This window comes from Eurosta solidaginis, chromosome 4 (genome assembly GCF_040869045.1).
Source record: "Eurosta solidaginis isolate ZX-2024a chromosome 4, ASM4086904v1, whole genome shotgun sequence".
In the NCBI taxonomy this organism is placed as follows: Eukaryota; Metazoa; Arthropoda; class Insecta; order Diptera; family Tephritidae; genus Eurosta; species Eurosta solidaginis.
Genome location: NC_090322.1, coordinates 136073284 through 136097750, shown reverse-complemented (window position 1 = coordinate 136097750; position 24467 = coordinate 136073284). Strand labels below are relative to the sequence as shown.

At 37.7% G+C, this 24467-nt stretch overlaps 1 pseudogene; it reads right to left on the bottom strand.

Annotated features, from left to right (window-relative positions):
- Positions 1–572: 572 nt before the first annotated feature.
- Positions 573–20462, bottom strand: LOC137248202 (maltase A2-like; annotated as a pseudogene).
- Between the last annotated feature and the right edge of the window lie 4005 nt (positions 20463–24467).

Sequence of the window (24467 nt, the reverse complement as noted above, 5' to 3'; positions counted from 1 at the left end):
AGTTAGTCATGGTTATTTATTTTAAGCTGTACTACATATTTGCCAAATCCTGTTTGTGCGATCGTTCCAGTCGTTTAGCAGAACGTATTTACCGTCATTAGCAGTTGAGGTATTGGGTTCGTCTTCTTAATCGCGATTTATCAACGAGAAGAAGTGCTCACTTGTCAGTTCTCCATTATCCATATTCCTGCACGAATCTGCCATGTTCTTTAAACCTTCCGTCATGCTCCGAATTTTTTTTAGTAAAGCTTTCAAGCATTATTCCTCTCAGCCAACACCTGAAGCCCCACGCTTCACGTTATAATAAAAAATTCCGCTTTAATGCTCGTTTAAATTTTTTTTAATTTACTAAGTACATAGCCAGGTTTTATTAAATTTCTTTTTTTCTGTTGTTATTTCATTATTTCACATGACTACATGCATTAGATATGAATAATTTATGAAAAGTTTTTTTCTTGAATAAAAATGAATTAACTTGGTGGGGTGGGCCTAGTTACACTACATTTTTTTCACACTAATAGATTATTGTACATATTCGGATGTTTTATACTTATTTTTTCCAAAGATTTATACTACGCACCCCAACGCAAAACGACAGCTTCATATGGCATCAAAAAGATTCGTATACTCAGATCTACCTTTTCACTGAAAATTCAGATATTGTATTAAAAGCTATTCCAACAACAACAAGCACATAAATCACTACTTACCCCTTTTTGTGAGGTGAATATGAATTGAGTACTACATACTCCATAACTTTGTTAGTCAACCCTTCAATACGTTCAATCTGATTACCAAAGTTAGCTAAAATACGATACTCCTCTGTGGCATTATCAGTTCTATGTGCGCAAGTATATTAAATTTTTTAAAATCGCCATTCTAATTCTATGCTCACTTACTAACCTCATTATATGAAAGACTTGTTCGTTCAATGCGCTATACTCAAATGCGCCATCTTCTTTAAATGCTCTGAAAGCAGGTGATTTCTTTAGTTTGGTCATTTCTTTGAATATCTTAAAACTGCTACGATCTTTGCGACTTTCGGTAAGCACATTGAGGAACTCATGATTTGCATTAACGGGTAGCCAGGTCGTATTTCCTGTACTAAAACCAGCATTCTTTGAAGTATCCCATTGCATTGGTGTACGTTCTCCATCGCGGAAATCACATATACGAGTAATACAATCGATTTCGCCATCAGTCATACCAATCTCTTCACCCTACATTTTTCAAATGGAAATTATAATTTTTTTAATTTTTTTTATGTTACTTACATGATATGTTACACTTGCACCAGGCAAAGAATCCTGTAAAATTGTCATTAAATCAGCTCTGTTGTGTCCCATACGTGAACCCACACGACTATTGTCATGATTTGCAATTACCCAATTAGCCATTTTGTGTTTTTTCCAGGCATGCTTAACCAACGAACCGATATCATTTCGTTACGATAGTTAACGTTAATAAACGAAACAAAGTCATTTCGTTTCGTTTATTAACGTTAAGAACGTCAAATTAACGAAATGATTTCGTTTCGTTTTCTGCCATATCAAAGCGAAATCAAATCGTTTATGTTGATTATTAATTTCAAACTATGCTGGCAAAGCTGATTGATGGCGGAGTCATTAAAGGTGAAAGCATTAGCCAAGCTGATTGCAACTTTTCTCATGAATTTTGACAGTAGGAACATTTCTCAGAGTATTTTTGACATTACCACCAACGAATTACACAAACAAATTACATAGTGTTTGTGTGTGTATGTGCGCTCGTTGTTACCACCTTACGGCTTCACCATGGCTATAGCATTGCCAGCACAATTCAAACATAAAGTATCACGTTTTTGTTAACGTTTTTAACCCTAACGAAAGCTTTTCGTTTCGGTTAAAAACGAGATACAATTTATCTTGATAATTTCTTTATCGATAATATTTCGAAGTGTTTCAACGGAAACGGTGGAAATTTTTTGATAAACGATTAGCTTAACGTTAAGGTGCATCCCTGGTTTTTTCCATATGACATCCATCCAATAATCGGCTCGAAATTTGAGAACATTAGCGGAAATTTCACCATTAACTTTAACTATATTTAAATGCATTGGCAATTGGCTACTTTTTCGGGTCCCGTTGTTTATGTAATCGCTTATTATATTAATGGGTGCATAAGATTCGGATAACATCATCCTAGATTGAAAAGTTGTGATAAATTTGTTTTTAACTACATTTCTTATAAAGCCACCAATTGAAATCTGAACTATTTTGAGAGTGTTTAAAGGAAAAACATATAAATAATATATCCGTTAAAACGAAATACAAAAAACATAGTTCATTAAAAATTGCACCCCCCATATAACATTGATACAATGAGTTGTCCCATTTTTACCTAACTTTTTTTATGTAGTTAGTTTTACCGTATTTGTTTTTGAATCTCTCCTTTACTTCTACTAAAAATATATATGTTTATTATTGACGGCCGCTCATACATTTGTACTACAAATCTTTATTATTACTCAATAATTTTTAACTTATTTGAAAGAAATCGGGGTGTGGCCATTAAGTTCCGGGAATTTAGTTATAATTTAAAAACTGGCAACACTTTTTCATTCGTTATCATATCTCTAAGAGGGGTGACTAGGCGGGACTGACTACAATGTACAGCAGCAACTTTGCAACAAAGTTACAATGGTAATTTTCTGAAATGTGGCATCGCACAGATACAGTTTTCTTAACAAACTTATAGCAGCTCGTATACTTCACTTTTAATCTGATTTCAGGGAACAGTATGCATTTCTTAAAATGATAGTAAAAGATTCTTGAAAAAAAAAAAAAAAAAAATTGGGCTTTCAAAATTTCTTCTGCAGTACGCAGCACTAAAAAGTTTTTTAGCTCTCTTTTTAGGACCACTCAACCGGCAACTCTGTTTTTGCTAAAAAATAATTGATTGACGATTAGACCTTTGCTTTCTTTCCTTACTTTTCATTTTCTATCTCCTTTTCATCCCCTTACTTTCTTTTCTTTTCCTTCCTTTTCTTCTCTTCTCTTCTCTTTTCTTTTCTTTCTTTTCTTTTCTTTTCTTTTGTTTTATTTTATTTGTTTTAATTTTTCCTTACTCTATTCTCCTCTCCATTCCTTTCCCTCCTCCTATTTCACATCATTTCCTTTGCTTTCTTTTCCTTCCCCATTTTTCTTTAATTAATTTTTTAATTATTTCTTTTATTTTATTTTACTTTATTTTATTTGGTTGAATCTTATTTTATTTTGTTTTATTAAATTTGATTTATTTTACATTATTTTATTTTATTTTATTTTATTTTATTTTACCTTATTTTATTTATTCGTTTTTATTTAATATTGTTTCTTTTCAGGGTTTATATTAAATATCTGTTATAAAAAACATGAAACTTAATGACAGTAACTTGTTACATTATTATTTTGTTCATTTTTTTTTTGCCTTAAGCTCCACTTTGGGCTATATATTATATATCGGTTGTATACAACAAGGCATATAAAGGTATTTATACTAAATATAGCTACATTCATAATAATATGTAAACTACATGTCAATGTCTAAAAACGAACAAACAATGGATGTTGTTGCTAGGATTACTGCCTTTTGAATAGTTAGAAGCTTATTTTCTAATTTTAGTTTCTCCAGGGTCGTCATAAGGGTTTTGGGTACCACGCCTGTTGATGAAATGATTACTGGTTCTATACTTACTTCATCAAGGTGCCATAACAGCTTCATTTCCTGAGCAAGTCCTATGTACTTTCTTTTATTTTCTGTGTGCACATCTTTCAAGTTGTGCGTTTTGGGAACCCCAATATCAATTAAATGCGCGTTCTTTTCTTTCTTTTCTAATAGGACTTTATCCGGCCTGTTATGGGGTATACTTCTGTCTGTAAGTATAGTGCGGTCGCAGTATAGTTTATATTCACTACTTTCTAGCTCTGCTGAGGGAGTATATTTATAATACGGGACCTCTACTGTAAGCAGATTCGTACAGATTGCCAAGCGCTGGTGAGCGATGTTTGCGACGTTGTTATGTCGTGCTAAATAGTCTGTTGCAGCGAGCATAATGCAAGCTCCTGTTATGTGCTGTATTGCTTCTGACTGCTGTTGGCACTTCCGGCATATGTCACTGTCGATTTCAGCGCTTACAATGTACTTTAAGTAATTTTTTGTGGCTATGACTTGGTCCTGTATAGCTACAATGAGGCCCTCAGTTTCCATAAAGATTCCTGAATTTTTCAGCTATAGGTTTGAAGCAACGGGATGGATCCCTGATTGGCTTTGTGAATAGGGTTGTCTGCCATGGAGTATTTAATTTTCCAGGCCGCCCCTCCTATACTTCTAAATAAGTTTATTATCTCCGTATGTGCACCGTATTTTGTGAGCAGTGTTCGAGTCGCTCTTTTAACACCTTCCAACTGCGTGTCAGACAATTTTAGTACTCCGAAACTATACGTTAGCACTGGTAACGCAAATGTGTTTATTGCCTTAAATAAATTCTTCCTTTTAAGACCCGATTTAATGAGTGATCTGGTTATATCTAGGAAGCAGTCAGTGATGTCCTGTATCATGAAGTTATGATGTATTCTTCTGGCCTGCATATAAAAAAAATAAATGTAAGGCGCGATAACCTCCGAAGAGATCTGAGGCCGAGCTTCTCTTCCAATTTGCGTCGTGCTCCTCTTGATTTTCCCTACAAATTGGCCGGACGGGACCTACATGTTTTATGCCGACTCCGAACGGCATCTGCAAGGCAGATGAGTTTTCACTGAGAGCTTTTCATGGCAGAAATACACCCGGAGCCCTTGCCAAACACTGCCGAGGGGCGACCCCGCTTAGAAAAATGTTCTTCTAATTGAAAAACCTTATTTCTAAAATTTTGATGTTGCTTTGCCCGGGGTGTGAACCTGGGGCATACGTTATGATAGGCGAAGCACGCTACCATCACACCACGGTGACCTGCATATAAAAAAAAAGTGTAAGGCGCGATAACCTCCGAAGAGATCTAAGGCCGAGCTCCTGCATATAGCCTAGGTATTTATAGGACTAATCTGCTTCTAACGCATCTATATTTTCATTATTCGCTGAAGGAAAATTATGCATTACTACATTTCCATGCTGAACACTCAGTCTTTTTACATTTATCTAGCCCAAATTTCATACAAATATCTCATGAGGAATCCTCGGTTATTTGAAGGAGCTCATTCATGTGCCGCTCGGACCCTGCGTATAACTTAATATCGTCCATATAGATGAGGTGGGCCTTATACGATGCACTTTCTCTTCCTTATATGCTAAATCCATTTCTGGTATCATTAGTCGAGGTCGATAGTGGATTAAGCGCGAGGCATAACCAAAGAGGACTTAAGCTATCTCCTTGCAGTATGCGTCTTCTAAGTCCATTTTTTGTTTTTAGATCAAGTGATATCTCCCATGTATTTACTTTATTCTATTGTATTTTATTTTATGAATTAAGCGGGGGTTGCACTTAATGTTTTTAAATGTATGAAACCAATTATTTGAAACAATTTTTGATTTGTAATTTATTTAATAATTCGGGAAACATTTAAACAACTTGACGTCAGGACGGACAATGTGACAGTTGTTTAGATTATCCAAATTGCCTTCTTTGCATACTCTATATGCATATGATGTCACGTTTTTTACATTTTTCCCAACTTATTATTTTATTTTATTTTATTTTATCTTATTTTATTTTATTTTATTTTATTTTATTCTATTTTATTTTATTTGTTCGTTTTTATTTAAAATGTTTGCCTTTGCGGCCTTACATTAAATATTGGTTATAAAAAAACAAGAAACTTAATGATATATGGGGAAATCCCAAAAAACTTTACTTTTTTGGATTCTCGGGTTTTACACACGGGCAAAAAACTTAAGGCCAATCTTATGATTTTAAAAATAAAGAAAGTGGATAGTAAGTTTTTACAGAACTTTGAAACGTAAAAAACATTGATTTTTACACTTTTTCAAGCGATACACTTGATTTTTTTTTTTTGAAATTTTTCGATAAAACTTTGAGGCATCGCTGAAACGCTATGGAATTTAAACTGAGTGTTGTTTTTGAGACAGGGATTTTGAAAGTATGAGCAAAATTAACGTGCCCCTCCAACACTCAAAACTCTCATCAATCAAAATAGCGATACTTTTTATTTTGTCGTTTTCAATATTGACAGTTTTTATACTCAGCTGAGCAGAGCTCACAGAGTATATTAACTTTGTTCGCATAACGGTAATCCGTAACGGCATAAACTAATAGAGATAGATATAGACTTCTATATATCAAAATGATCTGGGTGAAAAAAGAAATTCATTTAGCCATGTCCGTCCGTCCGTCTGTAAACACGATAATTTGAGTAAATTTTGAGGTATCTTGATGAAATTTGGTATGCAGGTTCCTGGGCGCTCATCTCAGATCGCTATTTAAATGGACGAAATCGGACTACAACCACGGCCACTTGTTCAATATCGAAAATTTCGAAAAACCGAAAAAGTGCGATAATTCATTACCAAAGACGGATAAAGCGATGAAACTTGGTAGGTGCGTTGACCTTATGACGCAAAATAGAAAATTAGAAAAATGTTGGACAAAAAGAAGGTAATTTAAAAGTTTTGCAAGCTGTAATTTGGCAGTCGTTGAAGATATCATGATGAAATTTAGTAGGCACGTTACTCCTATTACTATATGTGTGCTAAACATAAATTAGCGAAATCGATTGACGAACGCGCCTACTTTAAAAAAATTTTTTTTTTAAAGTCAAATTTTAACAAAAAATGTAATATGTTTACAGTATAAAAGTCAATTATGTCAACATTCGACTCCAGTAATGATATGGTGCAACAAAATAAAAAAGATAAAAGAAAATTTCAAAATGGGCGTAACTCCGCCCTTTTTCATTTAATTAGTCTAGAATAATACCATAAGTCGAACACAAATTTACCAATCCTTGTGAAATTTGGTAGAAACTTAGACTCTATGACGATAACTGATTTCTGTGAAAATTGGCGAAATCGGTTGAAGCCACGCCTAGTTTTTATACACAGCCGGCCGTCTGTCCTTCCGCTCGGCCGTTAACACGATAACTTGCGCAAAAAACGATATATCTTAACTAAACTTAGTTCACGTACTTATCTGAAGTCACTTTATCTTGGTATAAAATATGGCCGAAATCCGCCTATGACCACGCCCACTTTTCCGATATCGAAAATTACGAAAAATGAAAAAAATGCGATAATTCTGTACCAAATATGAAAAAAGAGATGAAACATGGTAATTGGATTGATTTATTGACGCAAAATATAACTTTAGAAAAAGCTTTGTAAAATGGGTGTGACACCTACCATATTAAGTAGAAGAAAATGAAAAAGTTCTGCAGGGCTAAATCAAAACCCCTTGGAATCTTGGCAGGAATACTGTTCGTGGTATGACATATATAAATAAATTAGCGGTATCCGACAGAAGATGTTCTGGGTCACCCTAGTTCACATTTGGTCGATATCTCGAAAACGCCTTCACATATACAACTAAGGGCTACTCCCTTTTAAAACCCTCATTAATACTTTTAATTTGATACCCATATCGTACAAACACATTCTAGAGTTACCCCTGGTCCACCCTTATTGCGATATCTCGAAAAGGCGTCACCCAATAGAACTAAGGCCGACTACGTTTTAAATAATCATTAACACCTTTCATTTGATACACATGTCATGCAAACACATTCCAGGGTTACCCTAGGTTCATTTTGCTAAATGGTGATTTTCCCTTATTTTGTCTCCAAAGCTCTCAGCTGAGTATGTAATGCTCGGTTACACCCGACCTTAGCCTTCCTTATTTGTTTGCTTATAGCTTTTTCAGGCAACTCAGTATTGAAATTTGGATTATGCACGATAATAGCCTATCAGGGACTTAAAATAACTGAGGCTTCAAATTCGATGTGCCCCTTTCAGTTTTGAAGGTAGACGCAGAAAAGTGGAAGCACTTGGTTTCGTAAATTTTTTTCAGGAGCATGTTCTTTTGTGGGCACAGCTACAATTTTACTTTTATCACTTCATACCCGTTTGTTAATTTTTTCTCTACACCACAGTGGTATACCATCAATTGCCTCATCTTGGAATATTCACGCAAGGAAAGTTATTGATGTTTGTACATGGGGCAAATATACGAAATTTTCGACAACGATTGGCAATCGTCAAAAAGTGTAGAAAAAAATTTGTCTGTTTCTTTTAAACCAGGGTTTATTTAAAAGTAAATGAAAAGGAACACAAATTTGGTACAAAAATTAAAAAAAAATAATTTGTCTACACTTTTTGACAATTGCTAATTTTTGGCGAAAATTTCGTATATTTGCCCCATGTACAATCACAAATAACTTTCCTTGCGTGAATATTCAAAAATCAGGCAATTGATGATATGCATACTACTGTGGTGTACAGAAAAAATTAACAAACTGGTATGAAATATTTGACGGGTCCCGGTTTCATATTTTTGCCGATATCTCTAAAACCGGGTTTCGGGTATCAACAAAATTTTACCTAAATATGCCCAACATAGATATGTACACCCTGATAAAATTTCAACACAATTGGTTAAGAAGTGTTTAAATAAGTCAAAAATTTAAGGTTTTCCGGGTTTATATTTTTATCAATATCTCCAAAACCGGATCTCGGGTATTAAAACTTTTTTACCTAAACATACTTCGTTCACATAGATATATGTTTTTTAAAGTTTCAAAAGAATCGGTAGAAAGGTGTTAAAATAAATGTGTTGCAAACTTTGCAGTAAAAAATATTTGGCGGTTATTCGGTTTTATATTTTTACCCATATCTACAAAACCGGGTCTCGTGTATCAAAAAAATTGTACGTAGCTAACAGCTGCATATATCTCCATATTTTGTTAAAATTTCGATATAATCGGTACAGAAGTGTTGAAATAAATGCATATTTAACATTGCGACCTCAATTTATATATATTTTGCTTGACCTTTTGACTATATCTTTTTGAGGCATTATGTAAGACGAGTAACGGCGATGCAGTATAGTTCCAATTTACCCCTCAATGTTCCTAAAAAAAAAAGATATTTGCGTGATAACGTGTTTCAAAAAAAAAATTTTTCTCAAAAAAACCAAAGTTTGGCGGATTTCCCCATATACTTGTTATCTTTATTATTTTATTCATTTTATTTAATTTAATTTAATTTTATTTTATTTTGTTTGGCTTTATTTTATTTTATTTTACTTAATTTTATTTTATTATTCGTTGTGGACTAATAAGATTAATTTATAAGAACTTAATTTATAATGAAATACTGATTTTCGCTCCCCTTTGTGCAACCCTGAAACTGAACGATTCGTGAATTTATCCATACGTCAAGACTTTTTCTGAAGGGCTTTTCCCCGCTTAATAATCATACGAGTCAGTTGGTTTCAGGGAAGACACGAGTAAGGTGAGAAAAAAAAATTAATATGTTATAATATTGGTTAAAAACTAACTAACTCTGTAAAAATATTGAACCATTACAGATATTAAAACCCGACCCTCACGATTTTCAGTAAATCACAGGGACTTGTGTTCTTAATATGCACGTGTAATAACCCTACAGCAACTGTCTTGAAAAACTTGTATGTTTATACATCTAGCAACGACATTAAATAACAAAGTAGTACACGGAATTGTTGAAACCAACAAAACGAATAAGTAGATACTAAAATTTTATTACTCTCGTTTGATTTTCTAAACACAAAGAAAGTTTCACATTTACTCATATTTGCCGGCTCCATGTTTCTCAGTTCATTTGCTCGCGAGATCGAATCTGAGTTCGTTTGCATGAGGCCTACTGGTTTCCCCAAAACAACAGCAAAAACATGTAGCGTCCGTAGTGTGCATGTCAACAGTCGCATAGGTTAATTACGTGTTTGGCATGTGTGTTAGAAGCATTTTTGAATTAATACTTAAACGCTTCATTTAAAATCTTTTGAATTTTTTAATGGTCTGAACTGCTCCTTGAGAAGGCCTATCGAATTATATATGATTATTTTTACCCAAGAAATATGGTTGCGCCCTAAAAGGGGAGCGAAAATTTCAACTGGACGATTTATATATTAGGACAATTAAAGTTCAATATTCTATGCGTATTGTGCGTGAGTCACCATGCGTCGTCAACCATCAAAAATTAAGATCCCAAAAGGCTACTCCTATTTGCGTGCAAAGGAAATAAATTAAAATATTTCCAAAGCTTTTACTTTAGAACTGAACAGGGTCCCTAAAAGTTTAACTGGCCACTTGTGCTGGACTATGAGTATGCTCTGCGAAAATGATATGCACGATGTGCCTTCTCTTTGAAATACCATGGCTAATTTGTTGCAAGAAAAACTCTTAATTTTGTTAGACTCTGCTATTGACTCTTGTGGTGTAAATGCATATTCTTAGCTTAAAACCCCAAATTCTCTTCCCACGTTAGAAGACTACAATTTGATAGGACCTACTACCAGTACTTTTTGCAATGCTGGTATTAAAATTTTACGTATCAAGTTGTTTGTCTCGATACTATCCGATCTATCCGAGGAAGTTAGTAAGGGACTGATACTTTAAATACAATATTGTACGCTAGGCACATTGAGTGCCAAGCGGCTTTGACGAAAACCTTCACCGGGTGCCAATCACATTTTTTGCTATAACTGGAGTAAAAGTAGAAAATATTGAGTTCTGAGCCAATTCCGAATGATTTTGTTGTTTATTTTAGATTTCATAACTGTTTTATATGTCGCACGTTTTCGTACGACATGGCACTGCACGACGGAATTGCAATCGTAAAAAGCGCTGTCGTTCGAAAATGTGCGACGCGATTTTTTGCTATTTCTTAATATTTTTTTCTTTATACGCATTTTTCTTTACATTTATTTCAATTTTTTATTATAATTCTTTTTATTTTTATTTTGTGCTATTTTAATTTTTATTTTTCTTTTGCTTTCTTTATTTTTATTTTTCTTTGTTTTTTTTTCCTTTATTTTTTAGATTTATTTGAATTAGAAAAATGACGAAGCGAAGCCTTAGAAAACGTGAAATACGTGAAACGTTGGAAACAGGTGATGATGATTTTTCGTGCTGCGATGACTCGTTGATTGTTGAGAACTGGGTACCATATGATTCGGATACTGACTCTGCTAATAACAGTGATATTTACGATGCTAAAGACGACTGGGACATGAATGAGGACATGGATGAGGACGAACCAACAGCATTGTCAAACGTAGTCGATTATTCCGAAACAAACATTTGGACTGAATTTAGTTCTCGTCAGAAAACTTTTACATTCACTGGGCGATCAGACTTGCAACAGTGTATTCCAACAGATATTTCCTGTTTGGATGTATTTCTCCTATTTTTTGACAACGACGTTATTCAATTAATTGTATCAGAAGCAAAGAAGTATATGTACGAATTTTTAAGTCAAGCTACTGTTACCAGATCTTCTGGAAAAATTTGGATACCAACAACAGATTTTGAAATGAAGAGGTTCCTTGGCCTTCTTTTATGGATGGTTTTGGTGAAAGTCGGATATTTAAAAGATTATTGTTCCAAAGATTCGCTCTACAACTGTGAAATCAATGTCACGTAATCGCTTTCAACTACTGCTTAGTTTCATGCACTTTCCAGATAATAACTCAATGGTACCAGTTGATCGGCTTGGTAAAATAACACCACTATTGGACATGCTACAAATGAGATACCTAAGAAATTACGTACCAGGTGAAAACATAGTAATTGGAGAAACGCTTATTCCATGGCGGGGCAGACTATTATTCCGACAATATATACCAAATAAAGCTCATCCTTATGGTATAAATCTTTTTAAGCTGTGCTCTACCGAAGGATTCACCTGGTCGGTGCAAACATACTCCGGAAAGTCATCAAGTGGATTGCGAGAAGTCAGTTTGGCAAAAAGTATTTGCGAGGATCTGATCATTGAGTTGAAGGTGAAGGTCGAACTTTATATGTAGACAAATTTTACACAAGTTATGAATTCGCTCGTTCAATGCTAGATCAAAAACACATGTTGTCGGTACACTCCGTGCCAACAAGAAACATTTCCCAAAAGAAGTTATGGTTGCTCCTATAAAGAAAGGCGAAGTAGTGGCTAGAGAAGATGCCAATAGTATAGTTGTGCTGAAGTGGAAAGATAAACGCGATGTCAGAATGCTATCTACGAAACATGCCCCGATAATGGTATCCACTTCAGGTGGTCGTCCAGGACCGAGACGCAAAAACGAACAACAGAAAAGCCATTGGCTGTGGTAGAATATAATAAGCGGAAATCGGGCATTGATCTTTCCGACCAAATGGCTTCTTACTCAAATACCCTTCGCAAAGGGTTAAAATGGTATCGAATGTTGGGAATTGAACTTTTACTCGGACTTTCCGTGGTAAATGCCTTTACTGTGTATAAACAGCTACGAATAAAAACAATAATATGCGAACATTCCGTGAACGCGTTGCTAAGGACTTACTAGATCTCACATCCCCGATGCCTGTATCGCAATCAAAACATATTATCACAAAAAGTGTAGATGATAATAATACAAGCATCGGACGTGCATGCGTTTTATGCTACTCTGAATCAAAAAAAAAACTTAATCGAAAGGAAGCAAGAAAAAATATCAAAAGAACAACTGCATACTATCCGCAATGCCCCAACACTCCCCATTTGTGCATTGATTGTTTTCCAGAATATACACATCTTCAAATGTAAATTGAAAAAACATATCCTAATTTTAATATTTTTGTATCTTTTTTTAAACTTTTTTTCCCAAATATCCCCTCACTAGGGTAGGCGAAGCGTCGTATGGCAGAATGAAGAGGCAACATTCGGCGGAAGGTGACAAGCCTACTTTCAAGAGGCAGAAAGGACCCAGTCCCAGAGCCGCGAGGCAGGGCCGTCGCATAGACAAGAAAAGTAGGCCCAAAGCTGTAAGACAGATGAGCCCCAATAGCGAGGTAGCATCTTCCTCGAAAGCTGCGAGTCAGAGGAAAGTTCCAATTACGGAAGTAGGAGATAAGCCAAAGGGAGATAACGCTTAGACTCCGGCTTTCTCGGAGGCGCTAAAGGGAGTTAACGCTAAGACTCCGGCTTTCTCGGAGGTGTCAAAGGGAGATAACACTAAGACTCCTGCTTTTCCCGAGAAGATGAGTGATGTGGCAAAGCAGTCACTAACTGTGGCGCTGGTTGATCGTAGCAGTCCTTTCGGACAAATGACTACTGAAAGAGATCTGTGGAAAGGGAGCTTATTAGCTTTATGCTTAAGATGATGCGGGAACAACCAAGTAAGCCCCTTCCAACCTTTTATTCGGGGGGATGGTATAAAGGTGTGAAGATGATAGCGTGCGACAACATCGCGAGCTTGCGGTGGCTGGAGAAAGTGGTCCAAACCTGCAAAGGCAAGGCACGAACGCGCGGTTTGAGGTGGTGGATAAAGCGCAAATCCCTACGGTACCAAAAGTTAAGGTATGGATACCATGCGTGATGAAGTTGGAGGATACACTGCGACTTCTGCAGAATCAGAATCCCAACATACCGACACTGGATTAGAAGGTACTTACTGTATCTCGGCCTACGGAGGGAGTTCAGTTCTACATCTTCCAAATAAACAAGCAGACGGAGTATATATTGTACACGCAGCTTGGAAAAATTGCCTTTGGTACAGGCAAAATTTATATGCGACTCAGGCAAAGAAGTCCCGAGGATAAATATTCCAACACGCTGGAAGTGGGCGAAGTCGAAAAGGACCTCAAAAGCCCAAGGGAAAAAAGACAGGTGGAGGTAGCCGAAGTCACCACGAAGGTGTTAGAAGAGGACCAAGAGCCAGGTGGTGCTGTGAGTCGCACAGAGGAACATCCGGCACAACAGTTACAAGAGGCTGAAGAGGGCTTCGAACTCTCCAAACCAAAAGGGCAAGGGAGGACGACGACGTCACGACGAAGGTGCTGGAGGGGGACAAACAGCCCAATGGTGCTGCGAGTCCTACAGATAAATCTCCAACACAGTAAAGTGGAGTCCAGCGAACTCCTCCTAACCCTTGAGGAGGGTTCGTTTGACGTGGCACTGATGTAGGAGCCGTGGCTCTCATCGGGAGGAAAGGTTTCTGGACTTAGCGCGCGCGGATTTGGCGTTTACTATGCGCAAACGGAAGGACGGGTGCGAGCTGTAGTAATGGTAAGGAAACAGCTGCATTCATATATGCTGCCTAACTACACTACTGAGGACCTCGTAGTGGTGGCCGTTTAGCAAAGGAATAAGCAGGCACTTATCCTGGCATCCTGCTACATGGCCCATGCTGCGAAGGTTCCACCGATGGAGTGCAAGAGGCTAGTACAGGACGAGGGGGGAAAAGGGCGGTTGATCATAGACGCGGATGCAAACGCGCACCACAATGCGTGGGGAGGAGCAGATATAAACGAGAGAGGCGAATCTCTATTTTGTTACATCCTGCAAACCAATTTTCAGACAGCCAACAGGGGAAATATCCCTACATACATTGGTCCAACATCAAGCAGTGTTTTGGTTATTACACTGAGCTCCGAACATGATATATCAAGGTATGATTGGATGGTTCATGATAGACAATCCTTCCCCGACCATACGTATATCAGCTTCGGCATCCCCCTAAAGAGGGTAGAAGGTAGAAACGAAACTGGGACAACCCAAAGAGGTTGCCAATGTGGAAGAACTAGAGGAGTCTAATGAATTCCTAATAAGGACGCTTATGACTGCGTACAACAAAGCTTGACCTCTAAGAATATTCAGACGAAAAGCAAAGCCGCCATGGCGGAGCACTGAGCTGAGTCTTCTCAAGAGACAGGTAAAAGAAATGTTTAAGCTAGAAAAGACCGCGTGAAGCGAAGCGTGTCGGGACGAGTACAGGGATCTACTGAGGATCTACAAGCGTAAAATTTCCAGGGCGAAGGGAATCTCATGGAAATGTTTCTGTACGGACATAGAGTGCTCCCGCGAAATAGCACGGTTGAGAAAAGTCCTAGCAAGGGGAAATATAGTCCAGGGACTAATAAAGAAAGAGAACGGGGAATGGTCACGTAATAGTGAGGAATCGCTTGAGGTGCTTCTCGATACACACTTCCCATCGGTAATGGTTTAGAAGAGCCAGCAAACAGCACTCACACTTCGATCACGGAGCGGGTAGTGCCGGGCTTGGTGACCAATACCAAGATCGAATGGGCAGTGAAGACGTTATCTAAGTTTAAATCTCCCGGCCCAGATGGTATATTCCTGGCCGTGCAACAAGTTTCAAGTAGGGCGGCCGTGGAATAGCTTCAAATAATATTCGATGGGTGCATAAGACTGAATCATGTACCGCACTCTTGGAGAACTGATCGTGTAGCTTTCCTGTCAAAGGCGGGGAAGATCGGTCACGTGTATCCCACAGATTATATACCCATTAGTTTAGCATCTGCTCAAAACCTTTGAGAGGCTGATAGATGTGTACATAAAGTCCAACGTGGATGACAAGCTGCTCTCCACAACACAACATGCGTACTCATTGCATAGGGTGGTAATAAGCGTAGAGAAAGCCCTGGAATATAAGAAATATGTTCTAGGTGTCTTCTTAGACATTGCCGGGGCTTTCAATAATGTTTCTAAATGGGGGATTATGGATGTTCTTAATTATAATAAAGTACATCCAGCCCTAACGAGATGGATCGGCTGCATGTTAAATTTCAGGAAGGTTGCATCACAATGAGGATTATGCGAGGCCACGAAATCAGTGGACAGGGGAATACCGCAGGGAGGGGTGCTATCACCTCTGCTGTCGACGCTGGTCATCAACGCTCAGGCGATTTGATGAGGGACCCGTAAAACTTACGGCTTACGCGGATGACGTTGCAATTGTCATAAGTGGAAAGTGCCTTCCAACGATGAGCACTTTGATGGCTCGGGCGCTTCGGGTTATTCATAAAAAAAAAATAAATGTAAGGCGCGATAACCTCCGAAGAGATCTAAGGCCGAGCTTCTCTTCCAATTTGCGTCGTGCTCCTCTTGATTTTCCCTACAAATTGGCCGGACGGGACCTACATGTTTTATGCCGACTCCGAACGGCATCTGCAAGGCAGATGAGTTTTCACTGAGAGCTTTTCATGGCAGAAATACAATCGGAGCGCTTGCCAGACACTGCCGAGGGGCGACCCCGCTTAGAAAAATTTTAATTGAAAAATCTTATTTCTAAAATTTTGATGTTGATTTGCCCGGGAGTTGAACCCAGGGCATACGGTGTGATAGGCGGAGCACGCTACCATCACACCACGGTGGCCGCCGGGTTATTCATACCTGGGCGTCAAATGTCGGGTTGAAAGTAAATGCGAATAAGACGGATATGGTCTTGTTTACAAAGAGGTACAAGTTCCCAAATTGGATCAGGCCTAAGTTAGGAGGGGTGACCCTACAGGAGAGGAGGGTGAAGAAGGCTTCAACGGCACTTTATGCATATAAAAATGCTGGGGTGTACGTGGGGCTTATCGCCCTCTCTTTCTCATTGGATTCTTACAGCGACTTGTTTGGTGGAAAGCCACACAAAAAGCAACCTACCTCAAAAAATTAGAGTGGGTATGCAGACTGTCAATGCTTAGCATTACGGGAGCTCTGAAAACAACCCCGACAGCTACACTGTATGCCATCCTGCATATTCCACCTGTAGACCTGGTAGCAAAGAACATAACGTTAACAACTGCAACCAGGCTCGGTGCTTCGGGGCAGCTTGAGCGCCGACCATATGGCCATAGTAGTATAGCGTCATCAATCGAAAGACGAACATACTACCTGATTCCCTATCTGAGCTTCAAGGGCGATCTTAAGGAAACAAGGTTGCGCAAGGGTGCTCGAATGGCGGACCGATACATGTATACACAGATGGTTCCAAATTAGTGGAAAGGAGTAGCGTCTGCGATATACTGTGCTGATCTGGAAATAAACAGATCCTACAAGCTGCTGGATTATTGTAGCGTTTTCCAAGCGGAAATAGAAGCCGTAACCAAATCAGTAGAAACCCTGGAAGAAAATAGCTCAAGCTGCAACCGTGTTAACTTTTATATTGACAGTCAAGCAGCAATTAAGGCAATAATATCGCATAGCACAGCATCTAAATGCGTGTTAGAGTGTAATCAGTCCCTGGAGAGAATCGGGGCAGGGAGAATAATAGATCTATAATGGGTCCCAGGGCATATGGGAATAGATGGGAATGAAAAAGCGGATGAACTAGCTAAACAGGGCGCGTCCCTTGAAGCTTGCTCCGTAGACGTCCCAATTAGACTAGGCGAAATTAAGCGATGGCGAGAGGTGCACATGATCGACCAAGCAGGTAAGGCGTGGGTTCAAGCGCGGGGCTGTAAAGTGTCGAAGATTATGTGTAGGTCTTTCAACCTTAGACTCACAAAGTTGCTTCTATCTTTAAAAAGAGAGGACTGTAGACTCATGACGGGTATTCTAACTGGACACTGCCTTCTGGCGTCACATGCCTTTAAATTAGGCTTGGTCAGTGATAGCAGATTTAGGAAGTGCGGGCTGGAGGAGGAAACGATCGAGCACGTTCTGTGCTCTTGCCCTGCGCTTGACCGGCTAAGACTCCAGCTATTAGGAGTGATATAGCTGTTAGATCTATAAGCAGCAAGTGGCTTAAGTCCTAGGAAGCTTCTAGTATTTGCCAAGGGGACGGAGTTATTTTATAACTTAGGTCCTGGTTTTTGATAAAGTTTTTCAGTTTGGTCATTAAAACAAACTTCTGGTAAGACTACGGACTTATGCAGTCTATGGGAGGTCCTCATGGACCGGCCAGTTCAACCTAACCTTCCCAAATATGGAATGAATTCCAATACATTTTCAAATCTAAAAGGCACCACCGAGATTTTATATGATAAATCCGCAAAAATCCAGATAGATCTATGAAAATTGGACCAAATTTTAGGGCAAACATTATGGTACTAGGAAAACATTAAAAAACACTGTGGTGTCAAACAGAAACGCAAGACAATGTCTAATGCACGTTTTCGTACGACGTGGCACCCCAGGAAGTATTAGGTGTCGCACTAAAATGTACGACATGGCACTCAATGTGTTAGGAAAGTTTTTTCAGGTATTTGCTTGTTTAACCTTCCGATAGATTGTGGCATCTGGCCAGACGAGAAGGCTTTATTTTCGTGAATAACTTTACTGCTACCCACCCTATCATGGAAAGCTTTAGTGACTTTTAAGTTTACAGGCGGTCTTTATAATAATTCGGAAATCGATATTTTTTTCCTTTTTATTTTACCTTTTTTTTTTTGTACCAAAGTTGATCATGTCACATTTTAGCGTTGTCGTCTGGCTAGACGAACATATTTTTAAACCTATAAGACCTCATAGTTCGTATTCATTTCAAAATTTATCAACAAAAATTCAAACTTATTTCTGGGTAATCACAGTGTATGACGAGTTTTCTTCAAAATTTAAATATTTGTGGATAAAGTTCAAAGTGTCAAATTTAGTCTGGCCAGACGACGACGCTAAGGTGTGTAGAATATATTCACCGCTAATCGGGGGGTTAATAATCCGGTTATAAGTTCGCTCCGTATTGCATAATCAAAACTTATGATTGATCTTGTTTAGGATCAAGACAACGATAAAATTGAGTGTTTAAACGTTGCCAAGGAAACGTGTCTGTGGAAACCAATCTTACAACATTTGGTTATATATAAGATCAGCAGACTTAACATATTTGATCTAAGCTAAAATTTGGCTTACATATGTTTAACGGATTTCTCCAATCCTGTCCCCCTCTTCTGTCTTTCATTCTTATACTTCATCCTACACCACTTTTTCTCGTTCATTCCCCCGTCTCCATCTTGCCAACCCAATCTCTTCATAACTCCTACTACATTTTTGGATTTTTTTTTTATAAAGGGTGTTACATATTTGCTCCTATACGATGGGCGCATAGATAAATTTCTTATGAGGAAGAAAATCTGAAGCACCCTTCCGAAGGAAGTTAACAAAAACCTCTGCGAGTTATGAGAGACTTCTAATGTACTTTTTTGGACTGAAATTTATTGGTTTGACAAGCTGTATATCTGCTTAAGAAAATTTGCTTTGACAGTGGCTGACTTGCTATTCAATGTTAAAAAATAACCTATGGTTTTTAATTTTGCGTATTTGCCATGCCGTAGCAAATGCATAGCCCTATAATTGGTTTGCGTTTTGTGTAAAAGTACTACATCAGTGTGCAAGTGCAATAATGCTAGACCGTTTGCCCAAAATCTTTAACTCCTTTATCGTAAAATTTTTGGAAATCCCAGTAACTCATTTTAATTTTTGAAATAAGTTTTCGTGCCTCACCATTAAGGTAAGGCAAATACAAATCTGCTGCTGGTTTGTGTTTATGTTATATAAATATTTTAAGACTATGGTCAAAAAAATTGGAGCTAATATATGTACACATCAATCGGTGCTGTAAGATTTTTTTAAATCCTTACCTTGTATCAGCACCACGCTCTTGCTGATATTTGTCTAAATATTCACGCCATTCATATAATAAATCAATATTCAATTCAGGTTGACTATATGTGTAAGTGCGAAAAACTGGATTTTGATCTGGATATATAGCATTTTCATAACCCCTCTCAACGAAATACGGCACTGCATCAATACGGAAAGCATCAACACCACGACCTAACCAAAATTCAAAAATTTCAATGAAACGTTGACGTACAAGTGGATTCATTAAATTGAAATCGGGTTGTTGAGGGAAAAAAGATGCAGATAATACTGTTGACGTACTTCGTTCCATTCCCATGCTGAGCCATTAAAGCGAGATTGCTGCATACGAAAATGTTTAAAAATTGTTCTTGAAAACTTTAACGTGGTGACTATGAATTAATTTACTTTCCTACCCAATTGCTTGGTGGTACACGCACGCCTGTTTTTTCATCGATGTTACCATCGCTCCAAACATAGAAATCTTCATATCCAGGCTCACGGCGAATGGTTTTTTGAAACCATTCACATTTGTCACTTGAATGATTCGGTACAATATCTAAAATAATTTTAAGACCCAAATCGTGTGCCCTTTTTATCAACGCATCGAAATCATCTAATGTGCCAAAAATTGGATCAACATTGGTGAAGTTAGCAACATCATATCCCATATCAACCATAGGTGATTCGAAGAATGGCGAAATCCATACGGCGTCAACACCTATGTCTCTTAAATATTTCAAACCCGATGTAATGCCATTCAAATCGCCCACACCATCACAATTACTATCTTTAAATGAGCGAGGGTAGAATTGGTAATAGGTGGCCATTTCCCACCAATCCCCAGGTTCGGCTGCTGAGACACCATTTAAGAATAAGAGCAAAGCTGCTACTACAAATACTACACCCGGCGACATTTTCATCGATACTGTTGTGCCGTTATACTTTAGAATCATTTTTATACTCTAAATGCAACTGCGCTTTTTTATACCTTTCATGAACATGAAATGGTATATTAAGTTTGGTTCTATTCTAAAAAATTTAAGGTCCCATTGTAAGCACCCATATAGACCGACTTTCAAGTATACCGAAATCATTCAGATATTCCCATCTGTTTGTTCGTCTTTTTGATTGAACGCAAACTTGTCCCTCAATTTTTATACTCAGTTGAGCAGAGCTCACAGAGTATATTAACTTTGATTGGATAACGGTTGGTTGTTAAGGTATAAAGGTATCGAGATAGATATAATATAGACTTCCCTATATCAAAATCATCAGTATCGAAAAAAAATTTGATTGAGCAATGTCTGTCCGTCCGTCCGTCCGTCCGTCTGTCCGTTAACACGATAACTTGAGTAAATTTCGAGGTATCTTGATGAAATTTGGTATGTGGGATCCTGGGCACTCATCTTAGATCGCTATTTAAAATGAACGATATTGGACTATAAAGTGCGATAATTCATTACCAAAGACGGATAAAGCGATGAAACTTGGTAGGTGAGTTGAACTTATGACGCAGAATAGAAAATTAGTAAAATTTTGGATAATGGCTATGACCACGCCCACTTTTTCGATATCAAAATTTACGAAAAGTGAAAAAAATGCCATAATTCTATACCAAATACGAAAAAAGGGATGAAACGTGGTATTTGGATTGGTTTATTGACGCAAAATATAACTTTAGAAAAAAACTTTGCAAAATGGGTGTGACACCTATCATATTAAGTAGAAGAAACTGAAAAACTTCTGCAGGGCGAAATCAAAAGCCCTTGGATTCTTGGCAGGAATACTGCTCGTGGTATTACATATACAAATAAATTAGCGGTACCCGACAGATGATGTTCTGGGTCACCCTTGTCCACATTTTGGTCAATATCTCGAAAACGCTTTCACATATAAAACTACCACCAGTCTCTTTTATAATACTCATTAACACCTTTCATTTGATATCCATATCGTACAAACAAATCCTAGAGTCACCCCTGGTCCACATTTATGGCCATATTTCGAAAATGGTCAACCTATAAAACTATGGCCCACGCCCTTTTAAAATACCTATTAGCACCTTTCATTTGATACCCATATCTTACAAACAAATTCTAGAGTCACCCCTGGTCCACCTTTATAGCGATATCTCGAAAAGGCGTCGACCTATAAAACTATGGCCCACGCCCTTTTAAAATACCTATTAGCACCTTTCATTTGATACCCATATCTTACAAACAAATTCTAGAGTCACCCCTGGTCCACCTTTATTGCGATATCTCGAAAAGGCGTCCACCTATAGAACTAAGGCCCATTTCCTTTTAAAATACCCATTAACACCTTTCATTTGATATCCATATCGTACAAACACATTCTACAGTCACCTGTGGTCCACCTTTATGGCGATATCTCGAAAGGGCGTTCACCTATAAAGCTAAGGCCCACTCCCTTTTAAAATACTCATGAACACATTTCATTTTATACCCATATCGTACAAAGAGATTCCAGAATCTCCCCTGGTCCACATTTATGGCGATATCTCGAAAAGGCGTCCACCTATTAAACTATTGCCCACGCCCTTTTAAAATACTCATTAACACCTTTCATTTGATATCCATATCTTACAAACCAATTCTAGAGTCTCCCCTGGTCCACCTTTATTGCGATATATCGAAGGGGCGCCCACCTATAGAACTAAGGCCCACGCCCTTTTCAAATACTCAGTAACACCTCTCATTTGATACCGATATCGTACAAACAAATCCTAGAGTCGCCCCTGGTCCACCTTTATGGCGATATCTCGAAAAGGCTTCCACCTATAGAACTAAAGCCCACCCCCTTTTAAATAATCATTAACACCTTTCATTTGATTCCCATATCGTACAAACACATTCCACAGTCACCTCTGGTCCACCTTTATGGCGAGATCTCGAAAGGGCGTTCACCTACAAAACTTATGCCCACTCCCTTTTAAAATACTCATTAACACCTTTCATTTGATACCCGTATCGTACAAAGAGATTCTATGGTCACCCCTGGTCCACCTTTATGGCGATATCTCGAAAAGGCGTCCACCTATAGAACTAAGGATCACTTCCTCTTAAAATACTCTTTAATACCTTCCATTTGATACACATGTCATACAAACACATTTTAGGGTTACCCTAGTTTCATTTTCCTACATGGTGATTTTCCCTTATTTTGTCTCCAAAGCTCTCAGCTGATTATGTAATGTTCGGTTACACCTTAACTTAACCTTCCTTACTTGTTAGTTATATTGATGGAATTTGGTGAGCGAATATACTTACATATGTGGATTGTGTGATTATACATTTGTACGAACCGACATACAACCGATTTTTTCGATAAAAGTGTTTATTGTAATATTAACCCTATATTAGCTGGCAACAAGGAATAACAACACAACTTAATTTTTGACCAAATTGAGTTATTTTCAATCGATTTCATTTGTTTAAAATTTTTGTAAAGATTACTCCAATCGCTAAGGAAATATTAAAGAAAGACTAACAGCTCAAGTCAAATTGATAGCAGTTTGCATAGAAAATAACAAAATATCTCATTTCCCTTAAATTAGCTGATTTTGGCTTCATTTGTGCTTGTGTGTCCAGTTCGAATCAGTGGCGGAAAATGGTATCAAAAAGCTTCATAAATTTTGTTTTATTTTTATAAAAGCGGTATTCATGTATAAATTGCCATGCATCGTGAAATGTCAAAATTGTGTGCCTACTGCTATTTTCATGCTCAAGAAAAATGCAAAATTTTTCTTGAATGTTTGCTTTTGATCTGCGTACAGCGCTTAATAATACCAAAATTTAAGCTTTCGATTTGAAATACTTTTTTGTTTTTAAATACTTTTTGTATTTGTTATTTGGTACTTTTATCATCACTGGGTGTATACATTTCATACTTATTATAATTTTAATAAAACAATGTAATTATAACAATGTAAATAACTGTTATGTTTAAAGCAGACCTGTTAAATTTCCATTAACATTAATAATCATTTATTTCGTTTCCCTTTTTAATTTTAATGATTAATTAATTTTTTGCACAGCACCTAGCAATTAGTAATTAATTAATTAAAACAAGTAAGGAAGGCTAAGTTCGGGTGTAACCGAACATTACATACTCAGTTGAGAGCTATGGAGACAAAATAAGGAAAATCACCATGTAGGAAAATGAACCTAAGGTAACCCTGGAATGTGGTTGTATGACATGTGTATCAAATGGAAAGTATTAAAGAGTATTTTAAGAGAGAGTAGGCCATAGTTATATGGATGGACGCCATTTAGGGATATCGCCAAAAAGGTGGACCAGGGCTGACTCTAGAATTTGTTTGTACGATATGGGTATCAAATGAAAGGTGTTACTGAGCATTTTAAGAGGGAGTGGGCCTTAGGTCTATAGGTGGACGCCTTTTCGAGATATCGCCATTAAGGTGGACCAGGGGTTGCTCTAGAATGTGTTTGTACGATATGGGTATCAAATGAAAGGTGGTAATGAGTATTTTAAAAGGGAATGAGCTTTAGTTCTATAGGTGAACCCCTTTTCGAGAAATCGCCATAAAGGTGGACCAGGGGTGACTCTAGAATATGTCTGTACGATATGGGTATCAAATGAAAGCTGTTAATGAGTATTTTGAAAAGGAGTGATCCTTAGTTCCATAGGTGGACGCCGTTTCGAGATATCGCCATAAAGGTGGACCAGGGGTGTCTCTAGAATGTGTTTGTACGATATGGGAATCAAATGAAAGGTGTTACTGAGCATTTTAAGAGGGAGTGGGCATTAGGTCTATAGGTGGACGCCTTTTCGAGATATCGTCATTAGGGTGGGCCAGGGGTGACTCTAGAATGTTTGTACGATATGGGTATCAAACGAAAAGTGTTACTGAGCATTTTAAGAGGGATTGGGCATTAGGTCTA